Raw genomic sequence first — 19659 nt, 5'->3', positions numbered from 1 at the left:
GCCATGCTTGCACCTTAGATTTCCGGCATCGTTGGTAACGCGGAGAAACTTGAAGAACTCCAACTTCGCATTTTCTTCTTTCCTGACTTTTAGTCAGAAAATCCCCCATCCTGCGGGACTTCATCCATCGACAGTTTCAAACATGTCTCCGGGTTACTCCCCTGCTTGCGAATGAGAATCACTTATCTTCACGCTTTTACCCGGAATCTTTAACAGACTCAGACGGTTCCGCCAATTCTGGCGCCATTTTCGCGCGATTTGCGCGGTAACTTATCTCTAGCCATTTTTACTGTTTAGGGTTTGGGACACGTGTCACGCATCCAACGGCGCGACGCTTGCGTTCCGACCACAGGATGCGGAGCACGAATCTCGTCCCTCAGCCTATAAATATCCACCGTCGACCCCTTTACCCCTCATTCACCCCCTTCTCACCTTTCTGCCGAGCGCCGCCCGTGATCCCTTCCTCCGCCGTGCCGGAACCTGCCGGAATAATCGCCGGAGCATCGCCGGAGCGAGCCCACCACCGCAGTGTTCTTCGTGTTCTTAACTCCGGCGAGCCACCGCGCGGAAAACTCGTCGCCGGCAACTCCGACCACCGCATACGCCATTACGGTAAGTCTTCGAGCTCCACTCTCGCGCCGTAGTTGGTAGGGGTGAATTTGGGGAAGACAATGTGAGATCCGACTAAAGATAGTTTCCGCCAAACCCTTTTTCTTCAGATGTCTTCAACGACTCCGCCTCCGACCTCGGATCCCATCATGGCAACGCCAATCTCCTCCGCCCCTCCTCCCTTCGTTCCAGTCAGGCTGGATCCCTCTAAGGATTCCGGCAAGGAGGCTGAGGGGACCTCTGCTCACCCGGAGAAAGCCTCCGGGGCGGGTCAAACGGAGCATCAGGCGGAAGAGGTTGCCAAGAAATCAAAGGCTCGCAAGCGAGATTCTGAAGCTAAGGGAAAATGGTGGCCCTGCACCACCACCGAGATGGAGCTGAAGAACCTCGAGGCGGAGGGTTTCCTGCAACCCGGAAGCTGGAGGTCAGTTTCCAATGAACTAGCTCCGGCTCCAAGGGACGACGAGATGGTGCTGACGAAGGCATTGGTGGAGCGCGGATTTTCATTTCCGCCTTCGGACTTCTTCTTGGAGATTCTGAAGACGTACGGGCTCCAACCTCACAATATATCTCCGAACAGCGTGCTTGCCATCAGCAACCACGTCACCCTCTGCGAAGGCCATCTCCGGGTAACCCCCGAGCTCTCTCTGTTCCAATATTTCTTTACTGTCAAGAAGGAGAAGATCCGCCAAACTTCCGACTTGGCAACTTGCGGATCCATCACCTTCATCCTCCGCCCGGGTCACGTCTACCCCCCCACCGACCGCCACGAATCCGCGAGGTACTGGTCCGGGGGTTTCTTCTACTTGAAGGACGTCTCCGACCCCGCGAGCGAGAAGAAGCTGCCACCTTTCAAGAATTGCCCCGCCACCGAGATTCCGGCATGGTCACACTGCCCCCACCTTTCCGAGTCTCCCCAGCTCACACGCGCCGTTAGGCGGATATGTAAGCTGACGGAAGAGGGGTTGACAGGGAAGGACTTAACCCTCTCCTGGTTTACCAAGCGGATCCAGCCGCTACAACACAGGGACCGCCTGATGTTTGAATACGCAGGGCGCGACGACGAGATGCGCGCCACAAAAGATAATCTTTCCGCCGACGCCATCGACAAGAGGATCCGGCTCCTCCTCAAAATCCCACGTGAACTACACGTTCACGTGTGCAACAAAGACATTCATACGAATGGATCCGGAACCGCGGTTCGTCGTCTTGACTTTAATCTTTTGTTTCTCTTCGCATCCACTTTTTTGTCTAAGTGTTTAACTTTGCATCAGCTCGAGGCACTTGAGGAAAGCGAACTCGGAATTCTCCTCCGGGTTCCTTCCACCGGCAACACGGATCCGGACGTCGCATCGGAGGCGGAAGCTCCTGAAGCCCCACGCCCTGCTAAGAGGAAGAAGCCAGCCCCTTCCAGCCCCTATGCGAAACGCCCCCGCGAAGTGCTTAGCACTGCGGCTACTCGGAAAGCGGAGGCAGAAAAGAAGCGCCTCTCGCTGATTAACACCAGCAACAAAGGGCAACCCGCCATACAGCATTTCTTCAAGCCTTCCGGGTAAGCTTCCAATTCCAAGATCCAAGTTCTGGTTTCATGCTCAAACTTACTTTTATGTTTTTTCTAAAGCTCCGGAAGCCAGCCCCCCAAGGCCCCAAGGGTCCCAAAGAAGAGAGCCAAGCCATCTCCGGCTTCCTTTCCAATTACTCCTGAGGTGGAAGTTCCGCCCAAGGCTTCATCTGCAAGCAAGCCGGATCCGAAAGACGTCATCGACCTTGATGACCTTCCTGAAGATCCTGCCCACCATGGCGACTCCGCCAAGGGGACCTCCTCACCCGTTCCTCCGCCAGATCAGCCAAGCTCCGCTTTCGTGGGGCCTACTGGAGAAGAACAAGAGCAAAAAGTTAAGCTCCTCCAAGTTACCAACGCGACTCGAGTCAACCTCCAACCTACTCCGTCCCTCCAAAAGCTTACCCTTGCACAACGTCACGCGGAAGTTTCCGCGATGCTGAACAAGGTGTGGGGAAAGCCGGACGAGGAGATGCGAGAGCTCGCGGACCTGGAGGACAGCTTGAAGGATTTTTTCGCCAAGCACAAGGAAGTGCGGCAGGTAATACTAGCCCCCAAGCATTGGGTGATATAGTTCCGTGTAACATGTATTAGCCAATGCTTTCCCAAAATGTACCTTCAGGCGGATTCTTCGCTAGCGCCCGAGACTTGAATATCCGATTAACTCTTTGCTGCTTCGCAGACCACGTGGAAACTGCACGAAGATCTGCGCGTGCACGTGCTGGAGCAGATCGCGGAAATCGAGGGGCTGCGCCAGCATGCAGAAAATAGCAAGAAAGATATCCAGCTGCTTGAGACCCGCCTTCAAGGTACGAAATCCGGGTGGTTTACTTTTTGTGCTAACATAGTTGTCTAGGATGCATAATATGTTAACTTGCTGCCTTCAGAAGAAACTGCTAAGCACTCCTCGTTCGATGAGCTTTCCGCCAAGGTCAAGGTGCTTGAGGCGGAGAACGAGTCCCTCAAAACCTTCATCCAAGAATCCTCAAGCAAGGAGACTGAGGCGAGGAAAGAGCTCTCCGAGAAGCATGCCCGCGACCTGGCGGAGCTGAATGAAAAACTGGAGAGAAGCCAGGGCCGCGTGATTTCCACAGTTTCCAAGAACAAAGTTCTGGAAGCGGAGGCGGAAGCCATCGACAAACTTATCTTCCGTAAGTGTTCTTTCCGCGCCGCTACTCCGAGTATCTTGTATGCTTTCTCTCTAACGGAACTGAACCTCCTCCTTTCACAGCAAGCCTTGGCTTTGAGTGGTCAAAGGAGTCAAATTTGAAGAGGACGGAGGCATACGACGAAGCGCGGATCTCAATTGACGTGTTGTTTGAAGCCTGTCGCGGAATCGCCGCGGCTCTGTCTCTGAAGAAGGCCAAAACCACAGTCATCGATACGATGACCAAACTTATGCGACAGGTGCCGGATTTCATCAAAGACTGGCAAAAATCTTCAGCACGCGGAGCCGCCTCCTTGGTCCTGGCCACCTGCAAGGCTCACTTCCCCTCGCTCAACCTGGCGGATGTTGCACGCGGAGCCCCCGAGAGTTCCGACATGGGTGCCCTCCTCGCGGAAACCGAAGGCTATGAGCAATTGTTTGTCAGGCGAGTGGATCACTCGTTCTGGTATAACAAGCACAATCTGCCCGACGGATTTTCCGATGCAGAGGAGGAGGCAGGCGAGCCAGAGTATTACGGGGAAGGATCCGTGTCAAGCAGCGAGCATTCCGGAGGAAACTCTGGAGACGACTCTGAAGCCGGATCTGATGACAGTGATGACGGCTCCACCTACCAGCAATCTGAAGAGGAGGACTCCGAGTAGAGTTCCTGTTTTAGACAATGAAACAAATTGCATCATTTTGGCCCCAGAGCGGGTTTGTAATAAGACTTAAATTTTTAAGTAGCTAGGAACGAAACAATTATGCATGGGGCGGAAACACTTATCCTGCTATCCGTTTAATGTTATGTGCATGTTTCGTTTTCTGTCGGAAAACAAGTGCTGATTTCGTTGTTTTCCGGCTTGCCCGCTTGACCTTCCGCGAGCCGGAAGACCTTAGCCGGAAACGCTCGCCAGCGGCGACGAAGCCCAATGGCAGTCCGTCAATAACCGCGGAAACAAGCCCCCAAGCATAGGTGCCGGAAATCGCTACTAGGAATCCACGAGTTCGCAACAGTCAACAACCTAATCAGAAAACTTAAGCTCACGCCCTAAAGGACGATTTTTAAAAATCACAACTTTTATACACGCCTAGGCGGAAAAATCCAGCTCTGCGGTTTTAGTTGGAAAAAACATACACGATCTAAAATGAACACGTAAAGGAGGTAAAAGACTCAAAGAGTGAACCATAAGCTTTATTTCATTGATCATGTATAACTATTACAGAGTTTGCAACTCGGAAAAAGTATGCTAAGTGTAGAAAGGACGTAGCTGTGCAATGTTCCAAGGGCGTTCTGTCTCGTCGTAGATATCATCCGGATCCTCACGCTTGCGTTTCCGGTGCCAATTAGCAGGTCTGTCCCTCAGCTCGCGGAAATCAACAAGGTAATACGACCCGTTATGAAGCACTTTGCTAACGACGAAGGGTCCTTCCCAGGGAGATTGCAGCTTATGGTCTTTCACCTGCCGAAGGCGGAGGACCAGGTCTCCTGCCATGAAGGAGCGTTTCCGAACTCGACGACTGTGATAACATCGGAGCTTTTGCTGGTAGATGGCGGAGCGCTGGTCAGCTAAGTTCCGAGCTTCCTTGATCAGGTCCACAGATAGCTGTCTGGCCTCGTCAGCTGTTTCTTCATTGTAGGCGGAAACTCGCGGTGAATCGTGGATGATGTCGGAGGGAAGCACGGCTTCGGAGCCGTATACCAGGAAAAAAAAGGGGTAAACCCTGTTGATCTGTTAGGGGTAGTTCGTAAACTCCACAGAACAGCTTCCAACTCATCAGCCCAAGCTCCAGCTGCTCGTCGCAGCGGTCCTTCAAGGCGTGGTTTAATTCCTGATAATATTAGGTCGTTAGCCCTTTCAACCTGACCATTGGATTGTGGGTGAGCCACAGATGCGAGGTCCAGTCGTATCCCCATTGTTTCACAATAATCCCTCAATTCTCCTTGAGCGAAGTTCGTGCCATTATCTGTGATTATGCTGTGTGGGATGCCGAATCTCATCACGAGGCTGCAGACGAATTTTAGTGCTGTAGCACCATCGGCTTTTCTCACTGGCTTAGCCTCGATCCATTTGCTGAACTTGTCAACAGCGACCAAGAGGTACTCAAAACCGCCAGGAGATGATCTTTTTAACTTACCAACCATATCGAGCCCCCAGACCGCAAATGGCCAGGTGATAGGTATGGTCTTCAGCTCTTGGGCTGGAGCATTTGGTTGAGTAGCGTAATACTGACAACCTCGGCAGGTCTTGACTATTTTGTCAGCGTCTTCTTTAGCTGTGAGCCAGTAGAAACCAAACCGAAAAGCTTTTGCAACGAGTGATCTGGGGGCGGCATGATGCCCGCAGTCCCCTGCGTGGATCTCTCTGAGGATTTCAATGCCATCTTGATTGGAGACGCATTTGAGAAATACCCCTGCTGCACTTCGTTTATAGAGCTGTCCATCAACAATTGTGTAGGATCTTGCTCGTCTGACGATCTGTCTTGTGAGGACCTCGTCCTCAGGCAACGTCTGATCGATGAGGTAGTCCAGGAAAGGCTGTGTCCAAGCCGGAATGATAGCCATCACTTCCCTAGCCGGAGATACTGCCACCTCTGGGTTTTCCGGGTTAGCGCCCTTCACCGAGGGTATCCGGAGATGCTCCAGGAAAATGCCAGGCGGAATTTGCCTCCTGCCGGATCCGAGCTTGGATAGCATGTCTGCCGCTGTGTTATCGTCTCTCCTGACGTACTTGACTTCGTATCCGAGGAAGCACTTGGCGATCTCATCAACTTCGTCTCTGTAGGCCGCCATGATGGAGTTTCTGGCGTTCCAGGTTCCGGCTACTTGTTGTGCCACTAGGTCGGAATCTCCACAGCATATGATGTGCTTGATCCCAATTTCCTTAGCGATGCGCAGACCGTGTAGTAGAGCCTCATATTCTGCCATGTTGTTAGTAGCTTCGAAGTGGATCTGAGAACATACTGCAGTTCTTCTCCGGTAGGGGACTTCAAGGTGACTCCGGCTCCTGAGCCTTGATGCTGCTTGGATCCATCGAAGTGCATGACCCATGTCTCTGGTTCCGGCTCCAGACTTGCATCCGGAGCTTCTGTCCAATCTGCGACGAAATCTGCCAAGACTTGGGATTTTACCGCAGTCCTGGGCTTGTAAGCGATGTCGAAGGCGGATAATTCGATGCCCCATTTAGCCGTACGTCCTGTTGCGTCAGCGTTGTTGAGAATTGTTGACAGCGGAGCCTTGCTCACAACTGTTACTGGGTGCTCTTGGAAATAGTGCCTCAACTTCCGGCTGCCCAGGAACACTCCATAGGCTAGCTTCTGAAAGTGAGGGTACCTTTGTTTTGACTCCGTCAGCACCTCGCTAATGTAGTAGACAGGTCTTTGGACGTCATATTCATGACCTTCTTCCTTTCGCTCCACCACGATGACGAGGCTGATGACTTTGTTGGTAGCTGCTAGATAAAGGAGCATTGGCTCTGACTCTGCTGGAGCTGCTAAGATAGGTGGGGAGGTAAGTATTTCCTTCAACCCCCGAAGAGCTGCGTCAGCTGCGTCATCCCAGACAAATTTGTCTGTTTTCTTCAGCAGCTTGTACAGAGGTAGTGCCTTCTCGCCAAGATGGCTAACAAACCTACTGATTGTTGCGACGCAACCAGTTAGTCGTTGCACATCTTTGAGACAAGTTGGCCTTTTGATGCACAGGATTGCCTTGATCTTTTCCGGGTTAACCTCAATGCCTCTGTGAGAGACTATGAAGCCAAGGAGTTTTCCGGCTGGCACGCCAAAGAAGCACTTCAGCGGATTCAACATCATCTTGTACCTACGGAGGTTGTCGAAGGTTTCTGTGAGGTCGCTGATCAAGTCGGATCCTTTCCGGTTCATGACCGCGATGTCGTCGATGTAAGCGTGCACGTTCCGGCCAATTTGGTCCTTCAGGCACCGCTGCATCGTACGTTGGTAAGTAGCACCTGCATTTTTCAAACCAAAAGGCATAGTAACATAGCAGTAAGTACCGAACGGGGTTATGAATGAAGTCGCCTTTTGGTCGGATTCCTTCATCCGGATCTGATGATACCCGGAATACGCATCAAGAAAACACAGAAGTTCCGCCCCCGCCGTCGAATCAATGACTTGGTCAATGCGCGGCAAGGGGAACGGATCCTTCGGGCAATGTTTGTTCAAGCCAGAGTAATCGATGCACATTCTTAGTATTTCAGTGTTCTTTTTGGGTACAAGGACGGGATTCGCGACCCAATCGGTGTGGATAACTTCTATTACAAAACCTGCTTCTAGTAACTTTGCTAGTTCCATTCCTATGGCGCGGCGCTTCTTATCTCCAAAGCGTCGCATAGCTTGCTTCACTGGTTTGGCCCCCGGATTTATGTTGAGGTAGTGCTGGGCGAGTTCCCTAGGTACTCCGGACATGTCAGAAGGTTGCCATGCGAAGATATCCATGTTAGCGCGGAGGAACTCGACGAGCGCGTCTTCCTATTTGGGGTCCATGTTGGCTCCGACCGAAACCTGCTTGGAAGAGTCGCCTTTGATGAGGTCGTGCTTCTTGGTTTCTATCGCGGCGTTGAAGGAGGTTTTCTGCTCGGAGATCTGCTTCTTGGTGGTCTGCATCTCAGTCGGATCCACCGCGGCTCTGTAGCCTTTCAGCTCTTCTCCAGATATCACAGACTCTGCGAAGGCGGCTTCGCCTAACTCGCACTCATGAGCCTTTTCGTAGTCTCCGGATACGGTAATCATACCTTTAGGACCCGGAATCTTGAGCTTGTTGTAGATGTAGCACGCTCTTGCGTGGAACTTGTGGTAGGTGGGCCTGCCGAAGATGACGTGGTAGGAGCTCTTGAAGGGCACAACTTCAAACGTGATCTTCTCTTCGCGGAAATTATGAACATCGCCAAAAGCCACGGGAAGTGTAATGCTGCCGAGGGAGTTCGCCTTCTTACCCGGAACCACACCATGAAACTCAGTGGTGCTGTGTTTAAGCTGTTCCTTGGTGAGGTTCATCCGCTCTAGAGTCTCCAGGTACATGATGTTCAAGCTGGCTCCGCCATCCATGAGGCACTTGGAGAAGTCATACCCATCTATGCGGGGACTTACAACCAAGGCGTAGCATTCCTTTGGCACAATTGCGGTGTGATCCTTCCTATCGAATGTGCACGGGATTTCCGACCACCTGACGTACTGCGGCACAGCCGGAACTATGGCGTTCAGGATCCGGGTAGCTGACTTGGAGGCGCGTACTGTTGGAGTCCCGAGGAAAGTGTGGTAAGCCCCCACGCTCTTTTTGTCGAATGGGTTGGATTTTCCTGCGGATCCTGCCTTGGGATCCGGCGAGTTATCATCCTCATCCATCGCCTCGGAACTATCATCCTCTTTGTCCTTGTTCTTGCCCTTGCCACCTTTGCCGCGTGGGCGGTGCTTCCGGGCGCGCTTGTATCCTGCCTCCGGGTCGTTCTTTAGATCATTGACCCACTTGCAGTTGCGGTTGGTGTGAGTGGACTTCCCTGTAACTGGATCCAGATGGGCCAGGCAGGGCATGTCTCTGCACTCCTCGTAGGTTTGCGGAGCGCGGGATCCGCCAGCAGTGACCTCAGAGGTATGCTGCTGACCCCTGCCGGCTCCGCCTCCACGTCCGCGTCCTCTTTCGCCTCCTGGACCTCCGCGTTGAAACGTCATGGCGACCATCTCGGATCCGCCACTCTTCTGGTCATCAGGGTTCTTGCGCTTATGGCTGCTGCTGCTACCGTTATCACGGTTCTTCTTTTGTTGATGCAGGGGGATTGCTGTAGCTGCGAGATCACCACCTGCGTCGTCATCGGCGGCACTGTGATCGCTGGCGATGGTGATCATGTCATCCAACGTCAGTTTGTTTGCATTGACCAAGCAAGTTAGCTTGTGTCGTAGCAGTCCTCCTCGCTGCAAGCCCCCAATGAAAGCGTGCATTGCTGTGCGGTTATCGACATTCTCGCACTCGTTTCTGCATGCCAACCATCGGGTGAGGAAATTTCTCGATGTTTCGCCCTTCTTCTGGATACAAGCCTGCAGGTCGCTTGTTGTGGCAGGTCTCTTGTAGGTGCCCCTGAAGTGTTTCTCGAAAGCGTTTTTCAGGTCAAACCAGCAAAAGATGGAATTCTTCTCGAGGTCGCTGAGCCAGATCCGGGCTGGACCCACAAGGTACAACTGAAGCATGCAGCAGGCGATGTTAGGGGTTCCTCCGGCGAAGGTTACAGCATTATAGTAATCCTCAATCCAGGTATCCGGCCTTTCGGTGCCATCATAATGCTTCAGATTTCCGGGTAGCTTGAGGTTCATCCTTGGCTTTGGTTCCTCTCGAATCATCCTGCCAAAGCACTTCGGACCAATGTAGTCGGTTCTGTACTCGTTAAGGCGGTCCCGCGCGTCGCGCGAGCCGTGGCGAGGAGACTTTGAGCGAGAGCGAGATCTCCGACCATTGCCTCCGCCTCCACCTCCGCCGCCACCGCTAGGTGGTGGTGAGGGAGACCTGCGAGGTGGGCGGTTCGACTTCTTGCTTCCGCCATCTGAATCTCCTCGACCTTCCTGGTGCTGGCTCCGGCTCATGTGGCTGCCTTCGCCTTGGCGCTGGCTGCCCTGGTCGTTCCGGCGAGGCTCCGGGTCACGGCTCCGGCGAGGCTCTGGGTCACGGCTCCGGCGAGGTTCTGGGTCACGGCTCCGGCGAGGTTCTGGACCGCGGTCCTCATTCCGACTCCTCCTGGGCTCAGGCTCATGAACATTGTTCTGGTTCCGGCGAGGTTCCGGCGAGCGCTCCCTGTTTCTGTTTCTTGGCAGCACGTTGTCGCGGATAATAATCCCACCATGCCCTGGGGGCCTGGCGTTTCCGGCTGGACTACGGCGGCGAGGGGGTCGCGGGTAACCATTGGGCGGAGGAGAGGGGTTGCGGTATTTGTCTCGTCCAGAGTACATCGCATCCTTTCCCTTTCTTGGATCTGACGGTGGCGTCTTTGATAGTACGGGGATCGGATTTGGGTGTTCCCTGGCTTTCCTTCTGCGGTCCGAAGATCCGGTGTGTGATTCATCATCGGGTCGCCGATCAGCGCGGGCGTCCTTCTGCGCGGTAGATACACAGTTATCCGGATTGGATTCCAACCTGCGCGAAGTATCTGCCTTGCTCTGCTGCTGCACTGCTGAAGCGATAAGTGTGCGGAGGTAGTTGATATCAACTTCTTCGTCCTTCTTCTTCAACAGTTCCGCAGCTTTTTGCATGTTGTCCTTTGGGGTTTCCAGTGGCTGGTGCTCTGCGGGCGTGTTGAAGGGTATCCTGCGAGGCGGAATTGCTTCTCTAACAATTCGATCGGCCTCCGCCTGCGCGTAGATCATTTTTACCTCCCACTCAGCCCTCATGCTCTTGACCTGCTCGAGTGTGGCAGTAATCTCGCGATCCTGTCTGTCGAAATTTTCCGCCAATCCTGCAGCTTCTGCCCTCTCTTCCCTTAACGCAGCTTCGGTATCGGCGAGCTTCTTGGCTGTGGCCAGCATTTCCTTTCTAGTGGCCTCTAGACCCTCCAGATCTGCGGCGTCGCCCGGGGTTATAGGTGTGCTAAGAACTGCTCGCGCGGCCATCTCTTCGGCTGACAGGAGCTCCTCCGAGGAAGAATCTCTGCGGGGTCGCTCCTGGGACCTTGGAGATCCTTGGTGGGATGGTTGAGGGTCAGATTGGTTGGTTGCCTCTTCTGATCCAGTTTGTCCCGGCGCTGCTACCGTTGCGAGAACCTGCTTAGGCTGGGAGGAGTCGACTTCAGGCTGATCGCCGAAACCGTACTCCCCTAGCTTGCGGACGAAGTCATCAGATTCCATGGAGGGGGTATCTCCGGAAATTGGGCTCAGATTGCCCAAAATCGACTCTTCAACCGGTGATTCGCTTTCTCTGACAGGCTCAGCCTGATCCGGATCTGCGCCGTTTTCCGGTGCCTCTACCTGCTCAGGACCAGCTCCGACTTCTTGAGGGGCGGTTCCGGCGGTATGGGCCAAGAAGTGTACGAAGTGGCACCTCTGCTTTTCTAACACCTGGGAGACCCAGGCGGATCTGCATTGGTCTTCCACCGTTGTTTCCTGCACAGGGGCGGATTGGGTGGGCTTTGAAATTTCCAGATCTAAGGCGGAATCTTCCTTGGGAAGCTCCTGCGTCTCAGATCGGATCTTCGCGACAGCGTCCAGCTCTGCGGCGGTCGCGTCTGCGTTACTTACCAGTGGGTTTCCGTCGGAATCGACGGTTTCCCCGATGAAGATGTGTATGCCGCCAATTGGGACGATGGAGAGCTTGACAGGGTTTGTCCTAGCCGGAATCCAGCACTCATCCGGAGGGACGATCGGCAGATTCCCGGCGTAAAGAACGCGCCCCATAGCGATGGTGTCGTCGTAGCTTCCCATGGCGGAACCCTCCCGGTTCCGGCCTCCAGATGCCACAGGCCCCACGGTGGGCGCCAACTGTCGTTGCCTAATCGACGGTACCTCGGAGGAGGGATCCTCACGAGGGGGATAAGAAGTAGGGGCCATAGGGCGGAGTGCACACGGGACGGTGGTACGCGAGTTACCCAGGCCGAACACCCGCACGATGACCAGGGGCCTACCGCTGCTTGTCCGAATTATCCGGCGCTTCGGCGTTGTTACAATGAGTTGTGGTTGTGCCTCTAGGGCTCCCGGGATCCGGCTTATAAAGGCGCACGGATCTAGGGTTTACATGGAGAGTCCTAGCCGGATTACAGACAGCCTAGCTACGGTACAATATCTTGCCGTGCACGTCACGGATCCGCCTTCCATATACGTCGTACTGGATCCGGGTTCCTCACGGGCCTCCATGGATCCGGGTTACTCCTATGTCAGTACAGATCCGGCTTACTGATCCTGGGCTGGTCTTCTTCCTTCATGATCAACAGCAACTGGGCCGCCCGATGGGCCATATGCCTCATCACCATCTGTGGGCCACCCGGGCTTGCCGGATCTAGGCACTGTCGATGGTACACCCATGAAGTATACCCACAACAGGTAGAGAGAACGTCCTTCATGGGAGCCGCTCTTTGAAAGTCTGTTTGACAAGGGGGTTAGAGTGCCCACTATCATTTGTTGACAACAACAAACACCGCTCAAAACTTTATTTTTATGCTCTCTATATGATTTCAAAACTTGACAAGCTCTAGCACATGATTTAATCCCTGCTTCCCTCTGCGAAGGGCCTATCTTTTACTTTATGTTGAGTCAGTTTACCTACTTCTTTCTATCTTAGAAGCAAACACTTGTGTCAACTTTGTGTGCATCATTTCTTATGTGATTGCTTATTGCACTCATCATATTACTTTGTGTTGACAATTATCCATGAGATAGACATGTTAAAAGTTGAAAGCAATTGCTGAAACTTAAATCTTCATTTGTGTTGCTTAAAAACCTTTTATTAAGAATCTATTGCTTTATGATTTAACTCTTATGCAAGACTTTTTGATGCTTGTCTTGAAAGTACTATTCATGAAAAGTTTTTGCTATATGATTCAGTTGTTTAGTCATTATCTTTTTGTTAGCAAACTATAGACCATTCCTTTGAGTCACTTCATTCATCTCATATGCTTTACAATAGTATTGATCAAGATTATGTTGGTAGCATGTCACTTCAGAAATTATTCTTTTTATCGTTTACCTACTCGAGGGCGAGTAGGAACTAAGCTTGGGGATGCTTGATACGTCTCCAACATATCTATAATTTCTGATGTTGCATGCTTATATTATACCAATTGCTACATGTTTTATATACACTTTATATCATTTTTATGCATTTTCCGGGACTAATCTATTAACAAGATGCCGAAGTGCCAGTTTCCTGTTTTCTGCTGTTTTTGGTTCCAGAAAATTACTTCTGCGAATATTCTCGGAATTGCGCGAAACAAAAGGCCACGTCCCTATTTTTCCATAAGCTTCACAGAGTCTGAATGAAGGAGAGACGAAGGGGGGCCACGAGCTGGCCACCTCATAGGGGGCGCGGCCCCACCTTCTGCCGCGCCGCCAGGTGGGGTGGGCCCCTCGGGACTCCACCGACGCTGCCCCTTCGCCTATATATTGCCCCAGACTCGAAAACGCTAAAAAATCCAGTCATATTCCACGAAGAGTTCCGCAGCGCCGCCGCCATCGACGACAAGTTTTGGGGGACAGAAGTCTCTGTTCCGGCACCCTACCGGGATGGGGAATTGCCCCCGGAGCCATCTCCATCGACTCCATCGACATCTTCATCGCCGTTGTTGTCTCCCATGATGAGGAGGGAGTAGTTATCCCCCGAGGCTGAGGGCTCTACCGGTAGCTATGTGGTTCATCTCTCTCTCCCATGGTGTGATCTTTATGTGATCATGAGCTTTGTAATCTAGTTGAATATGTAGATGTTACTCTTGTCTATTATGCACTCTAGAGGTTACTTTAATATGAACTCCGGAGTCACTCTCCACGGTGTGATGGTGACAGTGTGCGCATCGTGTGTGATTCCTTTATGACGTTGTGGAGCTTGTTTACTCCGGCATGAGGTGTGCTTTTGCAGCCCTACACAATGAATGGTGTTTGTTATCCAACAAGAGAGTGTTTGAGAGTAGCATTTATTTATTCAATTATGTGATCATTGTTGAGACTTGAGAGTGTACACTAGTGAAAGTATGATCCCTAGGCCTTGTTTCTAAGCATTGAAACACCGTTTCCAACAAGTTCTGCTACATGTTAGCTTGCTGCCATTTTTTTTTCAGATTGCAATTACTACTTATAATCATCCATATTACTTGTATTTCACTATCTCTTTGCCGAACTAGTGCACCTATACATCTGACAAGTGTATTAGGTGTGTTGGGAACACAAGAGACTTCTTGTATCTTAATTGCAGGGTTGCTTGAGAGGGATATCTTTGACCTCTACCTCCCTGAGTTCGATAAACCTTGGGTGACTCACTTAAGGGAGACTTGCTGCTGTTCTACAAACCTATGCTCTTGGAGGCCCAACACCGTCTACAGGAATAGAAGCATGCGTAGACATCAGCTGACTTTATATATGCAACCAGCCTAGGGTTTTACAGGAGTCCTAGTCGAATATTTCTTCGGGTTGCCTTCTTGGGCCTTCTCCATATCGTGCCGAGCCGGGTATGGTAGTAATGGGTACCCGAGAGGTATGCCCATATGACAGTAGCCCCCCGAGTGTCTAGGGTGTTGAAGACTTGCGTAGAGACTCCAATCATAATCATCTACGGGTGCTTCTATTCTTGTAGACAGTGTTGGGCCTCCAAGAGCAGAGGTTTGTAGAACAGCAGCAAGTTTCCCTTAAGTGGATCACCCAAGGTTTATCGAACTCAGGGAGGAAGAGTTCAAAGATATTCCTCTCAAGCAACCCTGCAATCACGATACAAGAAGTCTCTTTTGTCCCCAACTCACCTAATACACTTGTCAGATGTATAGGTGCACTAGTTCGGTGAAGAGATAGTGAAATACAAGTAGTATGGATGTATATGAGTGGTAATAGCAATCTGAATAAAATATGGCAGCGAGTAAACATGCAACAGAACAGTAAATAGACGGATATTTGATGTTTGGAAACAAGGCCTAGGGATCATACTTTCACTAGTGGACACTCTCAACATTGATCACATAATAAAACCACTCTACACTCTCTTGTTGGATGATGAACACCACTAATTGTGTAGGGCTACAAGAGCACCTCAATGCCGGAGTTAACAAGCTCCACAACATTCGATGTTCATATTTAAATAACCTTAGAGTGCATAATAGATCATTGCAATTATACCAAGTACTAACATAGCATGCACACTGTCACCATCACACTATGAAAGGAGGAATAGATCACATCAATACTATCATAGTAATAGTTAACTCCATAATCTACAAGAGATTACAATCATAACCTATGCCAAGAACTACATGATGCACACACTGTCACCATTACATCATGAAGGAGGAATAGAGTACTTTAATATATAACATCACCAGAGTAACACATAGATGAATTTTGATACAAAACTCATATGAATCTCAATCATGTAAGGCAGCTCATGAGATCATTGTATTGAAGTACATAGGAGAGAGATTAACCACATAGCTACCGGTACAGCCCTTAGCCTCGAGGGAGAACTACTCCCTCCTCATGGGAGACAGCAGCGGTGATGAAGATGGCGGTGGTGTCGATGGAGAAGCCTTCCGGGGACACTTCCCCGTCCCGGCGGCGTGCCGGAACAGAGACTCCTGTCCCCCAGATCTTGGCTTCGCGATGGCGGCGGCTCTGGAAGGTTTCTCGTATCGTGGCTTATTCGTATCGAAGATTTACGTCAGGAGGCATCTTATAGGCGAAGAGTCGGAGTCGGAGGGCTGACGAGGCCGCCAGACAATAGGGGGCGCCCCCCCACTTGGGCCGCGCCACCCACACGTGTGAGGCCCCCAGGGCTCCTCTCTGGTCCCCCTTTGACTTTCTGGAAGGTTCCGGGAAAAATAAGATGTTGGGCATTGATTTCGTCCGATTCCGAGAATATTTCCTTTTTAGGATTTCTGAAACCAAAAACAGCAGAAAACAGCAACTGGCCCTTCGGCATCTCGTCAATAGGTTAGTTACGGAAAAAGCATCAAAACGATATAAAGTGTGAACAAAACATGTAGGTATTGTCATAAAAGTAGCATGGAACATGAGAAATTATAGATACGTTTGAGACGTATCAAGCATCCCCAAGCTTAGTTCCTACTCGCCCTCGAGTAGGTAAACGATAACAAAGATAATTTCTTAAGTGACATGCTATCATAATTTTGATTATACTATTGTAAAGCATATGAAGTGAATGAAGTGACTCAAGGCAATGGTAAAGAGAATGACTAAACAACTGAATCATATAACAAAGACTTTTCATGAATAATACTTTCAAGATAAGCATCAATAAGACTTGCATAAGAGTTAACTCATAAAGCAATAGATTCAAAGTAGAAGGTTTCGAAGCAACACAAAGGATGATTAAGTTTCAGCAATTGCTTTCGACTTGTAACATGTATATCTCATGGATAGTTGTCAACATAAAGCAATATAACAAGTGCAATAGGTAAACATGTAAGAATCAATGCACAGTTGACACAAGTGTTTGATCTAAGATAGAAAGAAGTGGGTAAACTGACTCAACATAAAGTAAAAGAAAGGCCCTTCGCAGAGGGAAGCAGGGATTAAATCATGTGCTAGAGCTTTTTAAGTTTTGAAATCATATAGAGAGCATACAAATAAAGTTTTGAGAGGTGTTTGTTGTTGTCAACGAATGGTAATGGGTACTCTAACTACCTTATCAACCATACTTTCAAGAGCGGCTCCCATGAAGGACGTTATCTTTACCAGCAAGGTAGATCATCCCTCTTCTCTTTTGATTACACATGTATTTTAGTTTCATTATTTATAGATGACACTCCTCCCAACCTTTTGCTTACACAAGCCATGGCTAACTGAATCCTCGGGTGCCTTCCAACATTCACATACCATGGAGGAGTGTCTATTTGCAAAATTAAGTTGCTTACTGATAGATCAGGGCAAAGCATGTGAAGAGAATTATTAATGCAAGTTAATTAATTGGGGCTGGGCACCCCATTGCCAGCTCTTTTTGCAAAATTACTGGATAAGCGGACATGCCACTAGTCCATTGGTGAAAGTCTGTCAGAAGTAAATGACAAGGTTGAAAGATAAACACCACATACTTCCTCATGAGCTTTAAAACATTGACACAAATAAGAGATAATAGCTTTTGAATTGTTTAAAGGTAGCACATGAAGTATTTACTTGGAATGGCAGAGAAATACCATGTAGTAGGTAGGTATGGTGGACACAAATGGGATAGTTTTTGGCTCAAGGATTTGGATGCACGAGAAGAATTCCTCTCAATACAAGGCTAGGCTAGCAAGGTTGTTTGAAGCAAACTCAAGTATAAAACGGTGCAGCAAGACTCACATATGAACATATTGTAAGCATTATAAGACTTTACATCGTCTTCCTTGTTGTTCAAACACCTTAAACAGAAAATATCTAGACTCTAGAGACCAATCATGCAAACCAAATTTTAACAAGCTCTATGTAGTTCTTCATTAATAGGTGCAAAGTACATGATGCAAGAGCTTAAACATGATCTATATGAGCACAACAATTGCCAAGTATCAATATTCAAGACATTATACCAATTACCACATGCAGCATTTTCTGTTTCCAACCATATAACAATGAACGAAGCAGTTTCAACCTTCGCCATGAACATTAAGAGTAAAGCTAAGAACACATGTGTTCATACGCAACAGCGGAGCGTGTCTCTCTCCCACACAGGCATGAATTTATTCAGAGAATAAAAATAACAAAACGAAAATAAAAACAAAGAGACGCTCCAAGTAAAGTACATAAGTTGTGATTGAATAAAAATATAGTTTCACTAGAGGTGACCTGATAAGTTGTCGATGAAGAAGGGGATACCTTGGGCATCCCCAAGCTTAGATGCTTGAGTCTTCTTGAAATATGCAGGGATGAACCACGGGGGCATCCCCAAGCTTAGATTCTTCACTCTTCTTGATCATAGTATATCATCCTCCTCTCTTGACCCTTGAAAACTTCCTCCACACCAAACTCGAAACAAACTCATTAGAGGGTTAGTGCATAATCAAAAATTCACATGTTCAGAGGTAACACAATCATTCTTAACACTTCTGGACATTGCCCAAAGCTACTGGAAGTTAATGGAACAAAGAAATCTATTCAACATAGCAAAAGAGGCAATGCGAAATAAAAGGCAGAATCTGTCAAAATAGAACAGTCCGTAAAGACGAATTTTTTAGAGGCACTGGACTTGCTCAGATGAAAATGCTCAAATTGAATGAAAGTTGCGTACATATCTGAGGATCACGCACGTAAATTGGCAGATTTTTTTGAGTTACCAACAGAGAACCCTGCCCAAATTCGTGACAGACAGAAATCTGTTTCTGCGCAATAATCCAAATCTAGTATGAACCAAGACTTTACTTGGCACAACAATGCAATAAAATAAAGATAAGGAGAGGTTTCTACAGTAGTAAACAATTTCCAAGACTCAAATATAAGACTAAAAGTACTGTGGTAAAATAAACACATGGGTTATCTCCCAAGAAGTTCTTTCTTTATAGCCATTAAGATGGGTTCAGTGATTTTAATGATGCACTCCCAAGAAATAAGAGTTGAAGCAAAAGAGTGCATCAAGAAGCAAATTAGAAACACTTTTAAGTATAACCCACTTCCTATGAAAAGGAATCTTGTAAATAAACAAATTCATGAAGCATCATGCAACAAGCATAGAAAGATAAAACAAGTGTAACTTCAAGATTTTCAGCAAAAAGAGGGGAAACTTAATATTATTAAGATGCATATAACCATGTTTCCCTCTCTCGTAATGATTTTCAGTAGCATCATGAACAAACTCAACAATATAACTATCAAATGAAACATTCTTATCATGAGTCTCATGCATAAAATTATTACTACTCCCAACATAAGCATAATCAATTTTATTAGTTGTAGTGGGAGCAAATTCAACAAAGTAGCTATCATTATTATTCTCATCATCAAATATAGGAGGTATAGTATCATCATAATAAACTTTATCCTCCATAGTAGGCGGCACCAAAAGACCACTATCATTATAATCATCATATATGGGAGGCATATCATAATCAACATAAACTTTCTCCTAAATACCCGGAGGGCTAAAGAGATCATTTTCATCAAAACCGACCTCCCCAAGCTTAGAATTTTTTATATCATTATCAACAATGGTGTTCAAAGCGTTCATACTAATATTACTACTAGCATGCCAATAAGGTTCCATAGGTTTTTTAATTTTCGCATTAAACCATTCATGTCTTGACTTAGGAAATAGTTTAAAAAGCTCACAGATGTTTTCCATTATGCCTTACTAGTGTTTAACAAGAAACAAAAAGATGCAATTGCAGGATCTGAAGGAAATAGCTTCGAGCACACGCACAACGGCAACAGAAAAGTACTTAGTTACCTGGGACCGGAGTATGAGTGCCTTTTACCTTTCCTCCCCGGCAACGGCGCCAGAAAAGTGCTTGCTGTCCACAACTGGCGCGTGGTTGACGTGGGAGGTTTGATGGAGGTTGACGGGCTTGATAGAGTGTCTTGATTCGTTCCCCGGCAACGGCGCCAGAAAAGTGCTTGATGTCTACGGGTGCTTCTATTCTTGTAGACAGTGTTGGGCCTCCAAGAGCAGAGGTTTGTAGAACAGCAGCAAGTTTCCCTTAAGTGGATCACCCAAGGTTTATCGAACTCAGGGAGG

The sequence above is a fragment of the Lolium perenne genome, chromosome 2 (assembly GCF_019359855.2).
Source record: "Lolium perenne isolate Kyuss_39 chromosome 2, Kyuss_2.0, whole genome shotgun sequence".
Classification (NCBI taxonomy): domain Eukaryota; kingdom Viridiplantae; phylum Streptophyta; class Magnoliopsida; order Poales; family Poaceae; genus Lolium; species Lolium perenne.
This window is presented reverse-complemented; position numbering follows the sequence as displayed.